Raw genomic sequence first — 14,872 nt, 5'->3', positions numbered from 1 at the left:
AGACTTTTGGTCACCCTTTTTCTTCAGCTTAGTTTGTTATGGTCACGTGTCGCTGAATGGCCCTCGAGGGGCCGAGTGGCCTGCTCCCACGGGTACGCGCCAGGTGGCCCCTAACCCCCCGTCGCTGGAGAAACACGGCCGCAAGAAACGTCGTCGCTCGCTCGCTCGCTGCCGAGTGGGCAAATAAGTGGTCGGTGCAGCCCGCCTCCCTCCCTCCCTTCCTTCCTTCCTTCCTTCCTCGGCAGCCGGCCTTGTGCCTGTGCCCGTGACGTGGCCGCAGGCAAGCACCGGCCTCTCCCGTCTGATTGGAGGGATTACAAGAGTTTCACATGTTCAGGGCAAAGTTTGAGGGAAAGTGGGGCGGAGGGGGGGTGGAGGCAGAGCGTGCGGGCCGGGGGGAGAAACGCCACCAGACGGCGGCGAGGGAGGCCTTTGCAAGTCCTCATTCTGGCTGTGAAGCGGGGGTGCGGGCGGGATGTGAAGGGGTGCGCGCAGTTGCGGGTATCGCTTCTCGGCCTTTTGGCTAAGATCAAGTGTAGTATCTGTTCTTATCAGTTTAATATCTGATACGTCCCTTATCTAGGGACCATATATTAAATTGATTTTTGGAACAGGGAGATGGAATAGGGGCTTGCTCCGTCCACTCCACGCATCGACCTGGTATTGCAGTGTCTCTGGGAACGGTGCACTTCCCTTTTGGGAGATATTCAAAGTTGAAAAGAAAAGACAAAAATGCCTCCTCACGCTTGCTTGCTGTCTGTCTGTCTGCCTGCTGGCCTCTCTCACTCTGTGTGTGCGCCTTCCTTTATTTACAGTGTATACTTTAAAGGTGCTGCTCGCATTTCCACCCAAATGCACTGAAACTTCCGCCAAGGAGAAAAAGCTCCCCAACAAATCTTCAGCAAATTGCCGGCTCTGCAAATTAAGTCACCACCATCGGGGTGACGTCGTTCTCAAGAGAAGAGGGTGAGCTGCACGTGAACCACAGCGAGCACCACACCGCTAAGGTAGGACTGGTTGACTCTCTGACGGGGGCAGAGGTGAATTTAGCGCCTTCACACGAGTGAGCGGCCTGGTGGCTTGGTCAATGTGGCCGACCCGCCCCCCCTGACAAAAGCACGTTCTGGGAACGGGGACGGGAGGGCGGCCGGCCGACGCACTGCGCTGTCTGTCAGCTGTGTGTAAGGTGTCTGCAGGGGTGGGATGACTGGCTCTGGAGGGTGGGCGGGCTTCCGCCGCGGCTAGTGTGCCTGGATGGGTCGGGGATGGGGGGTTTGTGGACTTGTCACCAGCCAGGTTTACGGCTGAGGAGGAGAGGCGGCTGGCTGGGTGGCTGGTGGAGGGGAAAGGCAAGGCCAGGTGAGCATGAGCAGAGTTTTGTGTTACCTCTCGCGCGTCTGCAAGTCTTCAGCAATTGATTGGATGAGGAAGAGCCAGTGGTTGCGGTGTATTTGGACTTTCAAAAATCCCACACAAGAGATTAGTGTGCAAAATTCGAGCACGTGGTATTGGGGGTAGTGTAGCGACCATAGAGAATGGTCCAGGTCGTCGAACCCTCGGATTGGCCAGCGAGGTCACGTGGGAACGCGACCATAGGGATTGGTCCAGAGAGCGACAGCGATGTCATGTGCGCGTTTGGCGCCCGATTTAGTCAGTTCGGCGAAGTCTTCAAGGAAGACAGTAAGTTTGTATTGGTTGTCCCTTACCTTGTTGTTTAACTCTGTATTCGAATATTGCGGCTGCAATAAACTCCTCTTACAACCAACAAGTATCGGACTCGCTATATTGGTGACCCCGACGAGATCTGGACGATCATCCAATGAGCAGGAACCCGACGTCTCGTTGACGATGACCGAGCAGGGCACACTGGAGTCGAGCGCGGCAGGCGTTCATCTACCGTTGTTTTGGACGCACGCACCGCAAGCTTGGTTTATCCACGCCGAGGCTCAATTTCATATAAAGAAGGTGTCGGACGAATCCACGAAGTACTTCTACCTCGTCAGCGCTCTATCGCCGGACACAACCAAGCGCGTGATGCGGTTCATCGTGAATCCACCTGCGGAAAACAAGTACGAGGCCATGAAGAAAGTATTACTGCGAACCTTCGGGTTTAATAAGCATGGCGGTGCGGCAAAACTTCTGCACCTACCGGATCTTGGAGACCAACTGCCTTCAGTCCTCATGGCCGAAATGATGATGCTAGCCGGTGAGCATACGGATTGCCCTATGTTCGAACAGGCATTCCGCGAGAAACTTCCCGATGATGTCCGACTGCTGCTCACGGATTGTTCTTTTAAGGACCCCGAAGCATATGCAGCGAAAGCGGACGCGCTCATAGCGGCAAAAAACAAGGCAAGTGGTTCGATCAACAAAGTCTCGACATCAGTGACCACGCCACAGCGACGGCAAGATGGCGCCACGTCTCCCGCCAATTCTCCGAAAGCCCGCCAAAAAGATCCGCACAAGCGTGGCTGGTGCTATTATCACCTACGATGGGGTAACGGATCCCGCAACTGTCGTTTGCCTTGTACCTTCGCGGGAAATGCCTCGGCCGATCGTACATAGGGGCAGTTACGATTGGCCAGAACCGGCGCCTCTATGTCCATGATCGATTCACGGACACAGAATTTTTGGTAGACACGGGAGCCATCGTCAGCATAGTGCCGCCGACCGACCTCGAAACCAGATCGGGTAAGACAGGTCCCACCCTCATCGCGGTTAATGGCAGCCCAATTCGCACTTTCGGTACACGGAAGATGTCCCTTGTGTTAGGCCTCCGCACGTACGAATGGCCATTCATCATAGCCGACGTCAAACAAGCGATCCTGGGCGCAGATTTTCTCTGGGCTTTTTCACTGGTTCCTGATGTCCGCGGTAACGACCTCCGACCCTCTGCCGAAGATGAGCACGTCGCTCCGACAATCGCCTCCTCGCCCAGCCCTACTGTCCAGGCCGTCGTCGCGGCCCCCGACTCGTATGCTGCGATTCTGGCAGAGTTTCCAGAGCTGCTCGTCCAACGTTTTGACACACCTTCGGCTAAGCACGGTGTGGTCCATCACATCCGCACCGAAGGCCCTCCCGTTTTCGCTCGGGCCAGGAGACTACCGCCAGACAAACTGGTGGTGGCAAGGGCGGAGTTCAGGAAGATGGAAGAAATGGGAATTGTCCGTCAGTCTGACAGCCCGTGGGCCTCGCCGTTACACATGGTCTCCAAGGCATCTGGGGGGTGGAGACCATGTGGCGATTATCGGCGTCTCAATGCTGTCACCACGGCTGATCGCTACCCCATACCGCACCTACAGGATTTTTCATCTGTCCTGGAAGGAGCGGTGGTGTTTTCCAAAATCGATTTGGTGCGAGGATACCATCAGATTCCGGTGCGACCGGAGGACATACAGAAAACTGCAACTATTACTCCGTTCGGGTTGTTTGAATGGTTGCGTATGCCTTTCGGTTTAAAGAACGCGGCACAGGCTTTCCAGCGACTGATGGACCGCGTGGGCCGGGGTTTACCCTTTTTGTTTATTTATTTAGACGACATCCTGGTCGCCAGCCCCTCAGTGCAGGAACACCAAGCCCATTTGCGGACCGTGTTCCAACGGCTCCAAAACCACGGGCTCATTATCCAACCCTCCAAATGTCAATTCGGCCTTCCTGCTCTTGGTTTTCTAGGGCACAGAATTACCCCTGCCGGCGCCTCCCCTTTGCCCGAGAAGGTGGAGGCTATCCGGGCATTTCCCAGGCCCACACCAGTAAAAGGGCTGCAGGAGTTCGTAGGCATGGTTAATTTCTACCATAGGTTCGTTCCGGCAGCGGCGCGAGTCATGCGCCCGCTTTTCCAATGCCTTGCAGGGAATCCGGTAGAGTTGTTGTGGTCCCCGACCGCAGAGTCGGCTTTTACAGCAGCTAAGGCAGCCTTGGCAGACGCCACCATGTTGGTCCATCCGAGCCCCTCCGCCCCCATGGCCCTGACGGTTGACGCCTCTGACGTGGCGGTGGGCGGGGTTCTGGAGCAGCAGGTCGGTGGCCGTTGGCAGCCTTTAGCGTTTTTTAGCCGGCAACTAAATTCGGCCGAGCTGAAGTATAGCGCATTTGACCGAGAGCTTCTGGCTCTCTATTTAGCTGTTCATCACTTCAGGTACTTCCTCGAGGGCCGCCCATTTGTGGCATTTACGGACCACAAGCCATTAACATTTGCTTTTTTGAAATTGTCTGACCCATGGTCGGCCCGCCAGCAGCGGCACCTGACTGCTATCTCCGAATTTACCACCGATGTCCGTCATGTCGCGGGTAAGCTTAATGCCGTTGCTGACGCCCTGTCTAGACCTGCTTTTCCCCCATTTCGGCGGTGGACTGCGAAGTGGATCCCCAGGAGCTTGCGGAGGCACAGCTCCTAGCGGATACCGTTTCGGCTTACCGGTCCACCACTTCGGGATTGAAGTTGGCCCAGGTAGCTTGTGGGTCGGAGGGCACGAAAGTCTGGTGCGATGTTTCTCTTCCCCGTCCCAGGCCGGTAGTACCGCCCTCCCTTCAGCGCCGGGTTTTCGATGCCATTCATGGGCTGGCGCACCCGTCCATCCGCTCCACCTCTGCCTTGGTAGCAGCGAGGTTTGTCTGGCATGGCCTGCGGAAACAGGTAGCGGGGTGGGCACGTTCCTGCGTGCCCTGTCAGACCGCTAAAGTCCAGCGCCACGTCCAGCCGCCCGTACAGGATTTCGAGGTCCCGGCTGTTCGTTTTTTCCACATCCACGTGGATTTGGTCGGGCCTTTGCCTTCCTCCCGGGGCTACACCCACCTCCTCACGGTGGTGGATCGGTTCACCCGGTGGCCAGAGGCTTTCCCATTGTTTGATATTTCATCAGCGTCTTGTGCTAGGACTTTGGCCCTTCATTGGGTAGCTCGTTTCGGGGTCCCGGCAGTTATTACCACTGACAGAGGGCCACAGTTCACTTCGTCCCTCTGGGCCGCGCTGGCAGAACTGTACGGGTCCAAGTTACAACCCACGACTGCATATCACCCCCAGGCAAATGGACTCGTAGAAAGGTTCCACCGCCAACTTAAGGCGTCCCTCAGTGCAAGGCTTGAAGGCCCGGACTGGGTAGACCAACTCCCTTGGGTTCTTTTGGGCATCCGGACTGCTCCTAAGCCAGATCTCGGTGCGTCGTCCGCAGAGCTAGTATATGGCTCGACACTTCGAGTACCCGGAGATCTGTTTCCGGACCCTTCAGACCTGCTGCCTACAGTCCCATCAGTGTTAGCATCTCTCCGGGAACGGGTGGGCTCCCTGGCTCCAGTTCCGACTTCACGTCATGGGTGTCCCATGGTACACGAACCGTCTTCCCTGAAGGACTGTGATTTTGTTTTTCTGCGTAAAGATGCCCATCGCGCCCCGTTGCAGAGGGTCTATCAAGGGCCGTTCCGGGTTTTACGGAAGGGAACGGCTACCTTCACCTTAGACATGTGCGGCAAGAGTGAGCTCGTCTCGGTGTCCCGGCTCAAACCTGCCCATTTGGACCCGGATCAACCAGTCCTGGTCGGTCAAACCCCTAGGAGAGGCCGACCTCCGTTAGTTCCGCTCAGTGCGGGACCCCCCGTTCCGACAGTTCCTCCAGGACCCCCCGTTCCGGCAGTCCCTCCAGGACCCCCCGTTCCGGTAGTTCCTCCAGAACCTCTCGTTCCGGCTGTTCCGCCAAGTCCGGAACCTCCGGCTCCTGTGGTTCAGGCTGTCCCTCTCCGTACTCGTTATGGTCGCGAAATCCGGCTCCCTGCTAGGTTCCGCACCTCGGGTTCTGGGGGGGGGGCATGTAGCGACCATAGAGAATGGTCCAGGTCGTCGAACCCTCGGATTGGCCAGCGAGGTCACGTGGGAACGCGACCATAGGGATTGGTCCAGAGAGCGACATCGCTGATTGGCCAGCGATGTCATGTGCGCGTTTGGCGCCCGATTTAGTCAGTTCGGCGAAGTCTTCAAGGAAGACAGTAAGTTTGTATTGGTTGTCCCTTACCTTGTTGTTTAACTCTGTATTCGAATATTGCGCCTGCAATAAACTCCTCTTACAACCAACAAGTTTCGGACTCGCTATAGTAGGGTGTTGACACGGATAAAGAACTGGTTGGCAGACAGGAAGCAAAGAGTAGGAATTAACGGGTCCTCCTCAGAATGGCAGGCAGTGACTAGTGGGGCGCCACAAGGCTCAGTGCTGGCACCCCAGTTATTTGATATATATATTAACCATTTAGACGAGGGAATTAAATGCAACATGTCCGAGTTTGTGGGTGAGCTGCAAGGAGGATGCTGTGAGGCTGCAGGGTGATTTGGATAGGTTGGGCGAATGGGCAGATGCAATATAATGTGGATAAATGTGAGGTTATCCACTTTGGTGGCAAGAACAGGAAGGCAGATTGTTATCTGAATGGTGTCAGTTTCAGAGAAGGGGAGGTGCAACGGACCTGGGTGTGCTTGTACATCAGTCACTGAAGGTAAGCATGCAGGTACAGCAGGCACTGAAGAAAGCTAATAGATGCAATATCGCCAAGTTGGCTTTCATTGCGAGAGGATTTGAGTTTGGGAGCAAGGAGGTCCTACTGCAGTTGTACAGGGCCCTGGTGAGACGGCACCTGGAATATTGTGTGCAATTTTGTGTGCAACAAATCTGAAATCATCATCATTGGTCCAAAAACGCTCACCAAATCCACCCAAAACTTCATCCTCAATATTGATGGTCTCCCAGTATCCACCTCCCCTCACATCCGGAATCTTGGAATCATCTTTGATCAAACCCTCTCCTTCGACAAACACATCAAACACATCACAAAGACAGCCTTCTTCCACCTCAAAAACTTTGCCCGTCTCCGTCCATCCCTCTCCTCCACAGCTGCAGAAACCCTCATCCACGCCTTCATCACCTCCCGTCTGGACTACTGCAACAGCCTCCTCTATGGCTCACCCTCAAAAATCATCAGTAAACTTCAATACATTCAAAACTCCGCTGCCCGTCTGCTCACCCACTCCCCGATCCGTGACCATATCACCCCCGTCCTTTACAAACTCCACTGGCTCCCCATCCCCCAGAGAATCCAGAACAAAATCCTCCTCATGACCTACAAAGCCCTCCATAACCTGGCCCCATCCTACCTGACTGACCTCCTCCACAGGCACACTCCCACCTGCACCCTCCGCTCTGTTGCTGCCAATCTCCTGTCCCCCCCCATCCGGACCAAACTCAGATCCTGGGGGGACAGGGCTTTCTCCATCGCTGCTCCCACCCTATGGAACTCACTACCCCAAACCGTCAGAGACTCCTCCTCACTCACCACATTCAAAACATCACTGAAGTCTCACCTGTTCAGCACTGCCTTCAACCACTGACCGTCACCTCACCTTCTGTCTCCTTTTTCTGTTCGTTTACTTATTTATCTATTTATTCACTTCTCTATATTCTAGTAATCACTGTAAAGCGTATTTGAGTGTTTGAAAAGCGCTATATAAATGTAATGCATTATTATTATTATTATTATTAATTTTGGTCTCCTAATTTGAGGAAGGCCATTCTTGCTATTGAGGGAGTGCAGCGTAGGTTCACCAGGTTAATTGCCAGGGTGGCGGGACTGACATATGATGAAAGAATGGGTGGACTGGGCTTGTATTCGCTGGAATTTAGATGGATGAGAGGGGATCTTCTAGAAACATATAAAATTCTTAAGGGATTGGACAGGCTAGATGCAGGAACAGCATTCCCCATGTTGGGGGAGTCCAGAACTAGGGGTCACAGTTTAAGAATAAGGGGTAGGCCATTTAGCACTGAGATGAGGAAAATCTTTTTCACCCAGAGAGTTGTGAATCTGTGGAATTCCCTGCCACAGAAGGCAGTGGAGGCCAATTCACTGGATGTTTTCAAGGGAGAGTTGGATTTAGCTCTTTGGGCTGAGGGAAACAAGGGATATGGGGAATAAGCCGGAACGGGGTCCTGATTTTGGATGATCAGCCATGATCATATTGAATGGCGGCGCTGGCTCGATGGGCCGAATGGCCTACATCTAGGTTTCGGGGGAGGGAGGGGAGCGAGAGAAAACCGTCCCGAGTCGCAAGGAATGCTACTGAAAACCACGGTGGGGGGTGTTGTGTTTGCCAGAATTTGCAGCTGAAGGAGATGAGATGGAGCCGTTCACACCTTTTTTTTTCCCTTTGTCATCACCATGGCTCAGTGGCTGTGCTTCCCTTGGAGCCTGCCTTGCCTGTATTTGTGAGATGCAGGCAGGCTCTGTCTGCACAGGGCCTCCCCTCAGAGGGCTCACTCTTTTTTGAAACCCTTCAATTTGTGCTCGCCACATGCATGCGATCGGGACCCACCCCAACACAACCCATTGGATTGTCCAATTTGAGGTCAAAACTCAACAGCCCGCCTTCGTCTCTCTCTTCCCTCCCATTGGCAAGCACCATTTATTTCAAGGGGGCTAGAATACAAAAACAGAGATGTAACGCTGAGGCTCTGTGAGGCGCTGGTCAGGCTGCATTCGGAGCATTGTGAGCAATTTTAGGCACCATATCTGACAAAGGATGTGCTGGCTCTGCAGAGGGTCCAGAGGAGGTTTACAAGAATGATCCTAGTAATTAGTAGCTTAACCAATGATGGGTGTTTGTGGGCACTGGGCCTGTACCCTCTGGAGTTCAGAAGGACGAGGGGGGACCTCATTGCAACTTAGCGAATAGTGAAAGGCTTGGATAGAGTGGATGTGGAGCGGACGTTTCCACTCGTGGGAGAGCCTCGGACGAGAGGCCATAACTCAGAATCAAAGGAAGGAGATGAGGAGGAATTTCTTCAGACATCGGGCGGTGAATCTGTGGAATTCTTTGCCGCAGAAATCAATGAATATTTTTAAGGCAGAGATAGATAGATTGATTCTCGATTAGTATGGCCGACTCCTGCATCTAATGTTCGGGAGGGAGGGGAGCGAGAGAAAACCATCCTGAGTCGCAAGCTTCTGAGGGCCGTTCATGCAAACATGTTAAATCAGTGGGATAGACAGCATCTCTGGAGAGAAGGAATGCGTGATGTTCCAGGTCGAGACGTGTTTATCATTCTGAGATGCTCAGTTCCACGTTTGGGCCTAATTTGTGTAACTTTTGTGCTGTGGTAAGGTTCACTAAGATGTTCTAAACAGAAGGTCTTTCTACCTTCTATATGGATTTTTTTAAAGAGTTTGAAGCCAACTGCTGGTTTTGAAAACTGCAGATGCTGGTTTACAAAAAAAGACTTGTAGTGCTGGAGTAACTCAATGGCTCAGGCAGAATCTCTGGAGAACATGGGTAGGTGATATTTTGGGTCAATACCCTTCTTCAGATTGATGGTGATCGGGAGGAAGGAGAGAAGCAGGAGAGAGGTCAGTGATTTAATGTTCATATCATTAGGTTGTAAACTACCCAAGTGGTAGATGAAATGCTGTTTCTCCAGTTTATGTGTGGCCTCACTCTGGCATTGGAGGAGGCTGAGGACAGAAAGGTTATGATGGGAATGTGAAGGGCAGTTGAAATTGTGAGCAACTAGAAGATCCAGGCAGAGATAGACAAATTCTTGATTAGAATGGGTGTCATAGTTCATGGGGAGAAGGCAGGAAAATGGGATTAGGAGGCAGTGATCAGCCATGATCATATTAAATGGCGGTGCTGGCTCCAAGGGCCGAATGGCCTACTCCTGCACCTATTTTCTATGTTTCTAATTGTTTTGTGATTAGAGATGCGGGGCAGTCCCACTGTGCTGTCGGCTGTGTATTGGGAAAAGACAGTGGGTGGGGGTGGGTGGTGCAAAGTGCAAGAGACAGCCTTTGGATTTATCATAACTTTCTGGCTGAGGAGCAGAGGCAGCAGCTGGCTGCCAGAGGGGAAAGACAAGGCCAGTTGAGCAAAGTTTTGTGAACGTTGCCTTAACAGGATGGCTAGTGTTCAGTTTACAGGTTGCTCTGAGATGCCTCTTGCCTCCTCACAGTCATACCCCTGCAAGTATTCTGACTTGCTCCAGTGGGCCATTCTTAGTCACGTGTGTGACCAAACATATAAACCTGTGGAATACATCTCTTCTAATTCTGAAAGCATTACAGGTAAATTGTTTTGTACTGTATATATGAGTTATATATGTCGAAGTTTATCAAGTGAAATTTTTATATATCATGCTGACAATGTTTGTTTAGGGTCTGAGGCCAAATATGACTGGTTATGTGTCTGACTTCACACGGCATTTTTTTCATAACTCAGTTTTATCTTACAAACTCTTTGAATTTTTAAAAGCTAGAATGTTCATATCTTTAGCAGACACGCAAATAGCAATGAATAAAATTAATCTCTTACAAGAATCTTTTCGTGTATTACTTTATGTGACGTACAGGTATGTAGGTTAATTGGCTGGGTAAATGTAAAAATTGTCCCTAGTGGGTGTAGGATAGTGTTAATGTACGGGGATCACTGGGCGGCACGGACTTGGAGGGCCGAAAAGGCCTGTTTCCGGCTGTATATATATGATATGATATGACGTCTGGTCACGTGTGTGACATTTTGGTTCACTTTCCAAAGAATGGCCCCAGTACTTTGTGTCTATCTTTGGTATAAACCAGCATCTGCAGTTCTTTGTTTCTACCAGGGTCACTGTTACCTGTTATAGTGGCAGCTGGGCAATTGCCTGGTGCTGCCCAGTACAGTGGTGTCATCTGCAAACTTGTGGATGGGGTTAGCGTCAAATTTGGCCGTACAGTCGTGAGTGTATGGGGAGTATAGTAATGGGCTGAGAACGCATCGTTGCTTGGCACTGTTATTGAGTAATATTATGGAGGAGGTTGCACCTATTCTCACTGATTGTGGTCTGTGGGTCAGAAAGTCAACGATCCAGTGGCAAAGCAGGGGGCTGATTCCTAGAAATAAATAGAAAAAGCTGGAGTAACTCAGCGGGTCAGACAGCATCACTGGAGAAAAGGAATAGGTGATGTTTTAGGTCGAGACCCTTCTTCAATCTTGTATTACTCCATTTTTTTGTGTCTATGATGTAAACCAGCAACTGCAGTTTCTTCCTACACAGCTGATTCCTAGGGCTGAAAGTTGTCTAAGTCTTTTTCAGTCAGAGAGTTGTGAATCTGTGGAATTCTCTGCCTCAGAAGGCAGTGGAGGCCAATTCTCTGAATGCATTCAAGAGAGAGCTAGATAGAGCTCTTGAGGATAGCGGAGTCAGGGGGTATGGGGAGAAGGCAGGAACGGGGTACTGATTGAGAATGATCAGCCATGATCACATTGAATGGCTGTGCTGGCTCGAGGGGCCGAATGGCCTCCTTCTGCACCTATTGTCTATTGTCTTTTAACAGGGTAAGCAGGATGGTTAGTTTACAAGTTGCTCTGAGAAATCTTTCACCTTTTCAGCTTTCTGAGAGAGTAACACGTCTGCAACAATTCTTCAGTTGCTGATTGGAATTTGGAAAGCTAATTGATGTAAAAGAGGGATAGAAATCTGTGTTCCGATGCAGTTCCTGTGGCCACGAGAGATGTCGTTCAGTTGCAAAGTTTAGCGTGAATTTAGCTGTAATCTGGAAGTGTAAGACTCAGACGTTTGACAGAAATAAAATGTTTGAAAAGAGTGAAAAAAACTGCTCGCTTGAAACGCTGAAATGAACAATGATGTGTTAATTTGGAGTTGGAGTTGCAGTGCACCTATTCACACGTTTTGTGTGATTACAATGGTTCAGTGGTTGTGCTTCACTCTAGAAGGCGTTTGTCAGATACAAGCCGTAGACTTTCTGTCTGCGCAGGGGGTCAGATACTTCACTCATTTTTCAAACCTTTCATTTTATTTTATTTCATTTTATTTCGGTGGCGCAGCGGTAGAGTTGCTGCCTTACAGCGAATGCAGCGCCGGAGACTCAGGTTCGATCCTGACTACAGGTGCCGTCTGTACGGAGTTTGCACGTTCTCCCCGTGACCTGCGTGGGTTTTCTCCGAGATCTTCGGTTTCCTCCCACACTCCAAAGACGTACAGGTATGTAGGTTAATGGACTGGGTAAATGTAAAAAAAAATGTCCCTAGTGTGTGTAGGATAGTGTTAATGTACGGGGATCGCTGGGCGGCACGGACTCGGTGGGCCGAAGGGCCTGTTTCCGCGCTGTATCTCTAAATCAAATCAAATGATCTTCTCTGACTTTTACAGTTGACCAGGAAACAAATGCCTCTGTTCCTCTGCTCACAGCTGAGCTTTCTCGTTATGTTGTTTGTACACACATGGTGGCGTAGCGGTAGAGTTGCTGCCTCATAGCGCCAGAGACCCAGGGTTGATCCTGGCTATGGGTGCTGTCTGTACGGAATACGGAGTTTGTACCTTCTCCCCGTGACCTGCGTAGGTTTCTCTGGGTGTGCCGGTTTCCTCACACACTCCAAAGACGTACAAGTTTGTACGTCTGAAGAAGGGTCTCGACCCGAAACATCACCCATTCCTTCTCTCGAGAGATGCTGCCTGCCCCGCTGAGTTACTCCAGCTTTTTGTTTCTATCTTCGGATTAAACCAGCATCTGCAGAACCTTCTTACACAAGTTTGCAGATTAATTGGCTTTGGTAAAATTGGAAATTGTCCCTAGTGTGTGGAATAGTGTTAGTGTGTGGGATCGCTGGTCGGTGTAGACTCGGTGGGCCGAAGGGCTTGTTTCTGTGCTGGGATACCTAATCTAAACTGAACTAAGCTAAAATCTGTGGCTGGAGGGATGGTGCGGGATAGAGGCCGGGGATTGGCCAATTGCCTGGGAGCAACAGTAGGAATCACTTTATTGACAAAATGCTGGAGTAACTCAGCAGGTCAGGCAGCATCTCGGGAGAGAAGGAATGGGTGACGTTTCGGGTCGAGACCCTTCTTCAGACACTTGTCAGTAAAAAGCCATTCCAAAAGCTCGGGTTTGCTAGACTTCGAGGAACTGCAATTATTTGCTTTCCTCCACCTTGTAATCAGTTAATGATGGTTAGATTTGTGTTGAATAAAGAGTCAGGTCACCATGAATGACCAATACAAATTAGTGTTAAATGTTTGGTTTAACTGTGTGTTGGCAGAGTGGTGAGTTAAAATGGTTTGCTTATTAATTTCAGCAATATATATATTTAATGGAAAAGAGGAGGTGCCGCCAGGATTCAGACCAAAAGATGCAACTGAGTTTCCAGGTATGACAGAAAAGGTGAAAAAATCTTCAGCAAATTATTCAAAATCACTATTGAATAATGTGAATGAAGTCACGACTGCATGATTGCTTCATCAATCTGGCCCTGCCCCAACAACAAAATGCTTGGTTTTGGGACCGTAGACGAGGGGCCGGCGGCACTCTCCGCTGTTGGCTGTGTATTGGGAAGGGGTCTGTTGGGTGGGATGACTGGATCTGGAGGGTGGGTGTGATTCTGCCATTGCCAGTCCCTGACTGCATCACAGGTACCGGGGGGGGGGGGGGGGGGTTGAATGTGTAAGAATAATCACAATAATCATCCTGAGCCAGGTTTTACATCTAGGAGGAGAGAGAGCAGCTGGCTGATGCAATGGTAGGACAAGGCCAGGTGAAGCTTTGTCAAGGTTGTCTTTTAACAGGATGGCCTGTGTTCAGTTTGCAAGTTGCTCTGAAATGCCTCTTGCCTTCTTAGAGTCACAAAATCGGCAAGAATTATTCTGGAACTAATTGGAATTTGGAAAATTAATCAAAGAAAAGGAGAGGGGAATAATCTATGGACAAGAGCAGCTACGGTGTTCAACAGAAATGTAGTTCTGTGGCAAAGTTTAGCTGTAAGCTGGAGCTGTAGGACTCAACATTTTGATGGAAATTAACTGAACGATACGCAGAGAGTTGTGAATCTGTGGAATTCCCTGCCACAGAAGGCAGTGGAGGCCAATTCACTGGATATTTTCAAGAGAGAGTTGGATTTAGCTCTTTGGGCTGAGGGAAACAAGGGATATGGGGAATAAGCCGGAACGGGGTCCTGATTTTGGATGATCAGCCATGATCATATTGAATGGCGGCGCTGGCTCGATGGGCCGAATGGCCTACATCTAGGTTTCGGGGGAGGGAGGGGAGCGAGAGGAGCGAGAGAAAACAAGGAATGCTACTGAAAACCACGGTGGGGGGTGTTGTGTTTGCCAGAATTTGCAGCTGAAGGAGATGAGATGGAGCCGTTCACACCTTTTTTTCCCCCTGTGTCATCACCATGGCTCAGTGGCTGTGCTTCCCTTGGAGAGGCTGCCTTGCCTGTATTTGTGAGATGCAGGCAGGCTCTGTCTGCACAGGGCCTCCCCTCAGATGGCTCACTCTTTTTTGAAACCCTTCAATTTGTGCTCGCCGCATGCATGCGATCGGGACCCACCCCAACACAACCCATTGGATTGTCCAATTTGAGGTCAAAACTCAACAGCCCGCCTTCGTCTCTCTCTTCCCTCCCATTGGCAAGCACCATTTATTTCAAGGGGGCTAGAATACAAAAACAGAGATGTAACGCTGAGGCTCTGTGAGGCGCTGGTCAGGCTGCATTCGGAGCATTGTGAGCAATTTTAGCCACCATATCTGACAAAGGATGTGCTGGCTCTGCAGAGGGTCCAGAGGAGGTTTACAGGAATGATCCTAGGAATTAGTAGCTTAACCAATGATGGGTGTTTGTGGGCACTGGGCCTGTACCCTCTGGAGTTCAGAAGGACGAGGGGGGACCTCATTGCAACTTAGCGAATAGTGAAAGGTTTGGATAGAGTGGATGTGGAGCGGACGTTTCCACTCGTGGGAGAGCCTCGGACGTGAGGCCATACCTCAGAATCAAAGGAAGGAGATGAGGAGGAATTTCTTCAGACATCGGGCGGTGAATCTGGAATTCTTTGCCGCAGAAATCAAT

General features: G+C 50.9%; 1 long non-coding RNA gene and 1 other non-coding gene across 5 annotated transcripts in view; both read left to right on the top strand.

Annotated features, from left to right (window-relative positions):
• Positions 1-503: 503 nt before the first annotated feature.
• LOC144611629 (U2 spliceosomal RNA) lies at positions 504-694 on the top strand. The gene has a single exon (XR_013549551.1). It is a non-coding gene; the product is annotated as a U2 spliceosomal RNA (small nuclear RNA).
• A 133-nt stretch (positions 695-827) lies between these two features.
• Positions 828-14,872, top strand: part of LOC144611442 (uncharacterized) — a 65,641-nt gene continuing 51,596 nt past the window's right edge. For 2 of the 4 annotated variants that reach the window (XR_013549523.1, XR_013549520.1), the window contains exons 1-2: positions 11,868-12,011; positions 13,103-13,174. This is a non-coding gene — a long non-coding RNA (uncharacterized LOC144611442). Of the gene's footprint in view, positions 1,008-11,867; positions 12,012-13,102; positions 13,175-14,872 lie in introns of those variants that run through there. The other 2 variants (XR_013549521.1, XR_013549522.1) reach the window with 2 other exon arrangements.

The sequence above is a fragment of the Rhinoraja longicauda genome, chromosome 40, assembly GCF_053455715.1.
Source record: "Rhinoraja longicauda isolate Sanriku21f chromosome 40, sRhiLon1.1, whole genome shotgun sequence".
In the NCBI taxonomy this organism is placed as follows: Eukaryota; Metazoa; Chordata; class Chondrichthyes; order Rajiformes; family Arhynchobatidae; genus Rhinoraja; species Rhinoraja longicauda.
This window is presented reverse-complemented; position numbering and strand designations above follow the sequence as displayed.